Source organism: Dama dama, chromosome 22, assembly GCF_033118175.1.
Source record: "Dama dama isolate Ldn47 chromosome 22, ASM3311817v1, whole genome shotgun sequence".
NCBI classification, from domain to species: Eukaryota; Metazoa; Chordata; class Mammalia; order Artiodactyla; family Cervidae; genus Dama; species Dama dama.
This window is the reverse complement of record NC_083702.1, coordinates 13719839-13730000: the sequence shown is the minus strand read 5'-3', so window position 1 is coordinate 13730000 and position 10162 is coordinate 13719839. Positions and strand designations below refer to the sequence as shown.

The 10162-nt window shown below is 50.7% G+C and overlaps 1 non-coding gene across 1 annotated transcript; it reads left to right on the top strand.

The window, feature by feature from the left end:
• Nucleotides 1-682: 682 nt before the first annotated feature.
• LOC133044124 (U6 spliceosomal RNA) lies at nt 683-789 on the top strand. Its single transcript, XR_009689867.1, has one exon. It is a non-coding gene; the product is annotated as a U6 spliceosomal RNA (small nuclear RNA).
• The last annotated feature ends 9373 nt before the right edge of the window (nt 790-10162 follow it).

The following is a 10162-nucleotide window of genomic DNA, read 5'->3' as shown; positions in this document are numbered from 1 at the left end:
TAACAAATGCTGGAGAAGGTGTGGGGAAAAGGGAACCCTCCTACACTGTTGGTAGGAATATAAGTTGGTGCAGCCACTATGGAGAACAGATGGAGGTTCCTCAAAAAGCTATAAGAGTTTCCATATGATCCGGCAATCCCACTCCTCCTGGGCATATACCCAGGCAAAACTGTAACTCAAAAAGATACATGCACCCCTATGTTCATGACACTGTTCACAATACCCAAGACATGGAAGTAACTTAAGTGTCCATTGACAGAGGTATGGGTAAAGATGATGTGGAACATAGATACAGTGGGATACTACTCAGCCATAAAAAAGAATGAAATAATGGCACTTGCAACAACGTGGATGGACCTAGAGATTATCATACTATGTGAAGTTAAGTCAGAAAGAGAAAGACAAATACAGCATGATATCACTTATATGTGGAATCTAAAATATGACACAATGAACATATCTATGAAACCGAAACAGAATCATAGACAGAGAGAAAACAGACCTGTGTTTGTCAACAGGGAGAAGTAGGGGAGGGATGGAGCTGGAGGTTGGGGTTAGCAGATGCAAGCTATTATACAGAGGGTGGATAAGCAACAAGGTCCTACTGTGTATAGCACAGGGAACTGTATTCAGTATGGTAAACCGTAACGGAAAAGAACAAAAATATAAAAGAATAAAACACGTGCTCGCTTCGGCAGCACATATACTAAAGTTGGAACGATACAGAGAAGATTAGCATGGCCCCTGCACAAGGATGACACGCAAATTCATGAAGCGTTCCATATTTTTTAAAAAAAAAGAAAAAAAAAAGAATAAAACACAATGTAAAGAATAGAAAAATATATATATAAGTCACTGTGCTGCACAGCTGAAATTAACACAACATTGCAAATCAACTATACTTCAACTAAAAAAACAAAAGAGCAGGCCGGGTTGTTGCAACATGCCTGACCCAGAGCCAGGCTCCCTGCAGAGCTCAGTAAATGGGCGCAACGGTGTGTGTGCAGCTGGAAGTGGCTGACTTCACTCTGCCAAAACTGCATCTCCGGTTCTGTTCAACTCTCCAGGTGAAGAGCACAACCCTTCCCCCTGAGGTCGCAGCATCCATCAACCAGGCAAACGGCTCGTGACAGGGCCACTCCGTCTAAACGGCACCTGTCAAGCCGTATTCCTGCTGCAGCTCCTGTCACATCTGCTTAGTACCTGCTCTGAGTGGTGTCACCCTGGGTCGCATGCCATATTTGCAGGTGTGGAGGACCTTGCCCTTTTAACTTCTGGAATACTCAGCTTATGCAAGGGGCCAGATCTGCCACTCCACGGCCTGGGGACTTAGTGGATGTGTCCTGCACCAGCATGGGATTAATCACAGGCAGGAAGGAGAGAGCCGGCAGGCTGGCAGGCCTACGGAGGAGGAGGTGGGGCGCGGGGGACAACGACAGCAGAACAACTCTGCTTATCTGCTCTGACTTTTCTCCAGCCTGCAGAGACGGCCTTTGCTTTTTAAAACAAATCTCTGTCTGTACCTTTCCCCGCTGGCCCATAATCTAGGCCCAAGGAGGTTCATTCAGGTCATGGTTTCCAGCCCAGAGCCTCTGAGCACACATCTTCCTCCTTCAGCCTCATTTTACCCTCAAGTTCATAAGACAAGGTGGGTTAGGTTTCCCCCTTCCTCCTCCAGGTTGAATAATGAGGTCCCTGAAAACTCCGCCCTTTCCCAGACTGAGTTTGGGACAAATTCCAGTCCTGTAGAATCATGGCCTGGACATGGGAGGGGAAGAGGAGGCTGTACCCATGAGCTCCGGCACTTTCTCCAAGCAGGGCCGCGGGCTCTATGCCAGGTCCCAGAATCAGAGGCTGTTTTTCAAGCAACATCTCAGGCAGGGTTCAGACGGTATAGAGAAACTCCAGTTATAACCAGGCCAACTCCACCCTGTGTAACGACAACCAAGTAACGACAGCCCAGAGCTCTGCTTTTTAAAACATCACGTGACAGAGGATCCCTCACTACCCCCTCCCCCACCAAAGCCCCTCCTATGAGTTTCCAGGAGACCCTGCAGGACCACCCCGTAGGCACTCACATGGAGTCTCCTTCTTCGTCTCTGCTCCCCTTCGTCAGCATCCGGTAACCTTGAACTTGCTTCCGGGAGCCTCGCCCGTGCCCACGTCGACCGTGTCCCTTGGAAGGAGGCTGATGGCTGTGCAGGGCTGTCGTCTCCCCATCTACCTCGCAGTTCTGGATGCTGTGCAGAAGCTGGGGGCAAAACCTGACAAGGCTCCAGCCCCCTCCTCGTGCTCGGAGTCCCTCTGAGCCTCCTGGGGAACCAGCCCTTTGTGTTTCTGGCCAGAACCCTCCCACTCTGTGTCTGCAGGAACACAAAGCCCGGAGTCAGGGTGGCAAGCACGCCATCCCCTCGGCCTCTGAGGCCCCTCCACTGCCTCCGGTCACAAAACAACAGTTCAAGCACTTCTGTTCCCTCAGCCGGGGACCAACACACCACGCGGCTCAGTCCATGCAGACGAAGCTCTGGTCGTGTCTGTCCTGTGTGTGCTGGGCAGATGGATGGTAGCCTGTAAGGAACGTCTGCAACAAGGAGGACCTGTCCTCACGACAGCCCCAGCTCCTGGTCCTTCTGCGTCTTCGTGCACGTTCAGTTGCGTCCGACTCTGTGCGACCCCATGCATTGTAGGCTGGCCACGCTCCTCTGTCCGCGGGATTTCCCAGGCCAGAATACTGGAGTGGGTTGCCATGTCCTCCTCCAGGGGATCTTCCCTACCCAGAGATCGAACCTGAGCCTCTTCTGTCTCCCGCATTGGCAGGCAGGTTCTTTACCGCTAGCACCACCTGGGAAGCTGTCCTCCTGCTTCAGCGAGTTTCAGATCTCTCTGTCCCGGCTTCTCCTCCACCCCCGCCACCATCAGATACCAACTCTCCTGCAGGAATAGCCCAAGCAGGTTGCTAGCTATCAGCCATGGGTGGCCTTTTCAGAGTTGTGGGCCAGCCTCACTTCCAAGTGACAAAAGAATGAATCTCTAATGGTGGAAGGTCAAGCATCAGCTACCTGCTAGGGGGAGCGTCTTTCTGGGGTGGAAGCTCGCCCTGCACTCTTTAAGATCCTGTTTCATTCTCCTGCCTGTGGGTGGGTTGTGCCCTGGCTTACAGGCCGCAGAGAAAGCACAGAGCACTGGGAGGGTGGGGGAGTGGAGAAGAGCACTCAGCTAGAATCAAGAGGCTCAAATTCTAACTCCAGCTGGGTCACAGACTGCTCAGGACCCTGGAGAGGGAGGTATCAGATAGAGGGAAATTGTGGAGAGTGGATGGCTAGGGTCTGTCCCTGCCCTTAGAGTCCGTGATGCTCCCTGTCATCACTCTTCCTCTGTTGAGTTGGGACCAGCTGAGCCAGAAGGTCACTGTCAACTCTCCATTCTGTCATTGGAAAGCCCACAGTGGTGTCCAGAGGCGAGATGCTGTCCCCCAGCATGGCAAATGAGGAAAAGAACAAAAAGTGCTGGGGAGCCTTGGCTTCATCCAAAGGCTTAGGCACATGGGCTACACCAACACCCAGCCCTACTCATCTTCAAAGTGGCTTTTCTATTAAAAAAAAAAAAAAAAAAAACACAGGAAAAAAAAAAAAAGAGAAAGCTGTAGATGCCACCTCCTGCCTCCAAGGATCTCAAATACTCATGGTCTCCTAGGAGGAATTATCTACTCTCAAATACTCCATCCAAGTGCAGCTTGCAGAGTTGGGGGAGGGGGTGTCCCTCTAGCTGGGAATTTATGGAGAAATATACCTCATAGCTCAGTTGGTAAAGAATCCGCCTGCAATGCGGGTGACCTGGGTTCGATCCCTGGGTTGGGAAGATCCCCTGGAGAAGGGAAAGGCTACCCACTCCAGTATTCTGGCCTGGAGAATTCCACGGACTGTATGTATAGTCCATGGGGTCGCAAAGAGTCGGACACAACTGAGCAACTTTCACTTTCATGCCAGCCAATGTTCCGCTTTCTCTGCACCCACTCGAGGGGCGTGCCAGCCCTAGGCACCCATGGACTCAAACTCCCAGGCATCTATTCGCAAGGCAGCCACAAATGACTTCCTGTTTCTCTCCCATCTCCCCCTGCTTACTGTCTGCTCCCTCTTCCACTGCATCATCCACTTGTGCTCAGATGCCTTTAAATGAGTGGATAGAGCCTAAAGCGTGAATAACGAAATCAGGAGAGTCAAATCAGCCACTAACAGGTGACGTGTAAAAACATGTAATGTACCCAGCAGCGTCAAGAACCAAGGGGCCTCCTCGTTCCAGGGCCAAGATGGAACACGACCATCGGTGCCCAGTGCTCCTCAGGAGTGGGGAGAGTCCTCAGGCCGGCCCTTCCTCTGAGCCCAGTGGGGCTGCACACAGCAGTGTAACCTCTATTGGCCAACAGCAAGCAAAGTGCAGGAAAGCCTTTTCAAGAGATGCAAAAGGACTGCATCTTCAGTTGTTGTTGTTTTTTTTATTTTAAGCAAAGAAGGCAGTTATCTAAAAAAAACATACTAGAGCCAAGGGGGCTGGATAAAGGGTCTCAAGGTCCCCCACTAGATCCCACGTTCTAGGATTATAATAAGAGCATGGGCCGAGTCTCTGGTGCCCTTCTGAAGACAGCCGATTGGGCACAGCTGGTTCCCAAATTCAGCCCCACCTGGAGAACCAGGCAGAACCCAGGCCAAGGCCCACGAGGGTAAAGGAGGCTCGGGGCCAGCTCTGGCCCCCAGGGGACCAGTCAGGGCCATGGACAGCAGCCACCAAGGAGGCGCAGACTCCTGCAGGGAACATGAGCCTGGCATGGTTTTCTCAGACACGATTCCACGGAGGAGAGACACTGGAGTGGGGGAGATGACTTTAATAGCATATGAAATTTTAAAGAGCTTCCAAACCCTCCTCAGTGGGTGGAGAGGCCTGCCAGGGGATCCAGACCACTCCCAGCCAGGACTGGCTCTGCCAGCTCGGACTGCTGGGACGCCAGGGCAGCCCTGTAAGCCTCCTCTCTCACCCGCCCAGTGTCCTAGAGCAGCACCTTGGGTCTTTGCCTGGACTTCAGGTACCTGTAGCCTGTGACAGCAATTTTCATTTCCTTCCTTCATTCCTTTCCAAGGCCATCAGGACTTCTTCCCAACGGATTGTTCTCCTCCCTCCGGCAGAGCTGGCAGACTCTCAAATTGCCAGGCCACTAGGCAGAGTTCCCAGAGAGGTCCAGGCCATGACCCTCTGCTCAGCCAGGCATACACCTGATGTTCTGAGCAATCTAAGGCTGTCATGGCACAACTTCCAATATGCAAAGGTTGCACAAGTGTGTCTACTACTGCCCTGAGCATCAGTCTGGGAGAAAGAGCCTCTCCCAGCCTCATCCCCTCTTTAACGCATATGGGATGAATTTGAGAATAAACAGAAGCAAACACTCCACAGGATGGTGGCCACCCCAGCTAGGTAGGTAGCCAGACCTCTTTAGGCTTCAGAGAAAAAAGCAAATCCTAGGATGAGGGCTGAGAGGAGATGGCCAGCGTCACGCCCCGTCGCACACTTTACCATGGTGACCACACAAGGGGAGGCTGAGACCTTCTAGAGCTGTTGACAGTTGCTTCTGTCCAGCCAGCTGGCCTGGGGAGATGCTCAGTCCAATCTTCTCCAACCAGGAGCAAAGTGACTGTCTCTGAGACAGAAGTGTGGGTAGTCAGCAAAAAAAGGAGGTTCTTCATTCCCACTTTTCTTCTGCCTTTTTCTGACCTTTTTTTTTTTTTTTTTTAGAGGGAGGATGGTGAACTCTTTGAGACCTAACATCCAGAGTCACTCTTTCCCCTGCACACACGAAGGAGAGTGTTACTGGGGACAGTTTCCTGGCTCGCAGTCTTCCCTACCCCAGAAGGGTTCCTGTATATGGTTCCACTGCCTTTCTGCATCTAGTGTAGTCAATGAGAAGTCTGTTGTCCCTCTCATCCTTCTTCCACTTTAGATCATCTTTTCCCTCTCTCCCTGGAAGTTTTTGTTTCTGGGTTTGTTTGTTTGTTTTGTTTTGTTTTTAAGTAGTTTTCCTCTAACTTTTCTGTTGTGCTATATCTCGCTGCAGGTGTTTGTCACTCCCCCTTCTTGGCACTTGGTCATTCTGTTTCATCTTGCAATTTTGTCTTCAATGGTTTCTTTTCTGTCTCCTGGTAAGCTTCCTTATTGTGTTTCATCCTTTGCATCCCTCAGAAACTTCTTCTGGACAGACTGTGTTATCCACCTCTCTCTCAAGTGCCTCCGTCCGTATCTCCATCTCATGGTCCTCTAGACCACATGCTGCAGAGAACCCCTCCAGCTCACCCGTTACTCTTCACTCTCATCCACACTGCCATTCCAGCCAATCTGTTGATTCTTATGTGTCCTTGTGCACCGTTTCTGTTTCCAAGGTCTCCTGCTGTTCATTTTACAGATCTGATAGTGGCACTTATTATTCCAAAGGCTCCAGAAAAGTCCCATTCTGCTTGTACTTTTAACACCTGCTTCAGTGTGAACTTTGGCTTCCTACCATCAGTACATCTTTCTCACAGTTGGTTTTCTACAACTTTTTGGTGAGTCCTGGAGGCATGCCCCTGTCTGTACTGGAAAATCAGGTCGGCAGTGGGAAGTGGGATGTGCTACAGGGTAGGTTTGGCTCCAGCCTTTCCAACCTAAGTGAAGGGGAAGTGCCTGCTGTTGGGGGAGTGAGTGAGCAGGGAGGGGAGAAGTGGAATCTTCCTCCTGGGCTTGTGTCAGCCACCCTGGAGCACTGCTCTCTCACCCAAGTATCCAAGAAGTTTCCACTGCCCACTGCCTGCCCTGAAGAGGCCGGATGTGGAGGTGTGGAGGGATTCAGTTGCCTACCCGAGCCTCCTGGTGACCTCAGCTCCTCACCCTGTCATGTACTCCCACTTCCCTCCACCCCATTATCCTCCACTTCTGGACCCAGGGCGCATCTTTGAGTGATCCTTCTGCAGGGACATTGGAGTTGTGGCTTCCCTCATCAGTCTGATCTTGACTGCTCTCCATCCTTGGGGGAGTACTCAGTTTCTTCTGTACCAAGGACACTCCCTTTTTTAAATTTCTAGCACTGTTTTTTGTTCTTTCATGTAATTTTATATAAGTATTCATTCTATTCTGTCATCTCTGGGACCTTGGGTTGGAAGGGTGAGGTGGCCACTGTTGCTGAATCCCTCACCTTGAACCAAACATGCTATGCTCTCAGTAAAGAGTGGTTGAATGAATGAATGGATCCTAATGCCTCTAGGTTTAATATCTTTCTCCATTTGAAAAATAGTTGACTCATTAATAGTGACTGATTTCAAGACACTTTTCACCTTACTCTAAGTGAATACACAACTGGGCATCACACGGAAGGGTCTTAAGCCCAGTTGCATGGCTTCCCCCCCGCCCTTTTCCCTATTGTTCTAGATTTCCCAGGGATTTTATAAATTGAAAAAAGACCCTCATGCTTTTTTGCTAATAACATATACCCACATAAGCTCATACCCATTGGTGGCTCCTGATTTCAAGTGCAACTTTGCCATCCTTCTGAAATATTAGGGCAAGTTGGGTTCCAGAGAAGGGGATGGGCCTTTGACAGAGCAAAGAGGGGATGAAACCAGCCCTCTTCCTCCTCTGCCTTTGACAGACACATGCAAGTTCCATGATGCTGTCCCATTTTGAGTCATCAGAGTCATAGCTGGGGCACAAGTCTCTGTCCTGTGATTCAGGCCCACAATCTGGGCAGCACCCACAGCCAGCAAAGGCACCCATGTGTGCCTATGGAACACAGAGGGGCCCAGAATCTGCATAATAAATCCCTGCCTGGGCTGTGGGTGGAAGACATGACACCACATAGAACCTCATGAAGAGTTATGTGTACAGATCACAAAGACCCTCTGATTCCATCACAGTGTTCAGCCTACTCCTTCTTCTTGATAAAGGGGCTACCTCCTCTCAACTCACCAAGCCCATCGTCCCCGTCCTCAAGGCCTAGCTAACTTTTTGTTCCATAAAACCTTTCCTGGGACTTGCCAGCCCCTGAGGAATTTCTTCTTTTTTTTTCTTTAAACTCTCAAAGTATTACACACCATGTCACTCACTTTGACACTGCATCTTACAGAGTTTTGTCCTACTTTAGCCAGAAGTTACATCCAGCCACTGTGAGTCTGCAGAACACAGCTTAAGGCAAGCAAAATGCTCAGAAAAGTAAGAGAACAGTCATCACCCTGTCTCTGCAGCACCCTAGCCACCAAGCCAGAACTCATTACCCTCGGGTTGAATGGAAGGTTCAACTCGCTCATTGAACAGAATCAGTTCTGTCCTTCCTCCAGTCAGTCTTAAATTCATAAGGGTAATGGCCAACTGGGGTATGGCAGCAGGGGAGCAATAATAGATTGGGGGACAATCAAGGGAAGAGGAGATTAGGACCAAAGCATTGAAAAGAGATGAGGTTGTGTTCTGGGGATTACATTTCCTAAGGCAGAGGGGATGTCCTTGTTAAGATCTCCATCAAAAGTGCTCAGATGACATGTTTCCAAACTTAAGAGGCCGGAAGAATATCCAACACAGGGAAATCTGGGAACTCAGCACCCCACGTCCAAACCAAGGGGAACAAGTGCAGCCACCTCCCTGCCTGTGCTAGAGGGGCTCTACCACATCCTGGCCATGCCTTTCAGTTTCCTCACGGTGAGGTGAGCCCCGAGAGAGCAAAGCCTGACCTTCTGTGTGTCCCCCCGCCTCCATTCCTGGACCAGTGCCAGGCACACAAAAGGTACTCATAGGTACTAGTTGAATGAATGAATGAGTGAATGAATGAATGAATGGACACAGCCCAGTTATGACGCCTTCCTCTAACTATTTCCAGGCTCATTGCCTTTCATTATTTGGGAGCAAGATTAGAAAGTGGATTTTATTTTTCTAAATAACTTTTGTACAACCAGGAAGCCTTGTAAATGGACCCCAGCAGTGCTACAGCGCCCCAGGATACCCTTCTACTTCCTCCTCCTGTCCAGCACCACCAGAGGAAAACGCCTTCCCAACTACGGCCAGTCACACGCCAGGCAGACCCTACAGCTGTGAGTTCCTGCCAATACACATATGCACACGGGATGCCAATATACTTAAAAATGCTGCCTGGTTTTCCTGAGTCCCCGGGCCTGGCCAGCCCAGCTCCTGAGGGGCCATCCCCCCCTCCACTGTCCATCAATGGGCAGACTCAATGCCCCATCCCTGTTTGGTTCACAGCCCTGCTGCATGCTCATTTGCTTGTGTCCAGAATCTGTGAACAGCTTCAGGCCTTCTGTCAGGCAGAGAAGAGAATGGGGCCAAGAGGTCGCCGTCAGAACTCTAGGGCGAGCATCCTGGTGAACCCAGCCGGGAGAGCTCCTCCAGAGAGGGCTTTTTTTTTTTTTGTCTTGCAGGGACTCTTTTCCTGACCTGCCTGCACAGCACGAGCCAGACGCCTGGCCCAAGGGAGGGGAGAGGGACAGAGATCTCCTGTGTGCCTGCGTATGGGGGAGCCACCAACGGGGGGCTTCTTGGAGTGACTCCACGCCTGTAAATACAGACATCTGATGTGGGCACTCCTCTGTTTAGATACTCCATTGTTTAGTTACCTGCCAACAGCAGAACCTTCACGCCGAGAGCCGGACTTGCAAGAAGACGTCTGCCTGGGACCGGCTGCCTCAGTTTCCCTCTCCCCACTCCCCAACAGGCTCATGTTTCTATCACTGCATGTGGAGGAGGGCTTGTCACCAAATCCACGGCATCCCTCATGCCCAGACACCCAGCTCCTAAGCAAGGAGGGCTGGGAGCGCCTGCCCTCACTCATCCCCACTGCCAGCTGAAGGGTCGCCCTGGAGGGCAGATAAAGGAATTTTTATTCACATCGGTCTTAGGACCAGTGACCCAAATGAGGTCTTCCCTCTACCAAGAGGCACAGATGTTCATTAGACTGAACATGACTCCTGAAGCTCGGCTGAGTACCTGGCCCAACCCCATTTCTCAGCAGATTATCAGAGGACCAACTTTATGAAAGCTCTGATATGGAAAAAGGCGTTCAGAGCTAGGGGCACAAATTTCATGGCCCTCCAGCTCCTGGCCCTCCACGTTCATCACACACCCACAGGACGGGGATGAGAGTGAG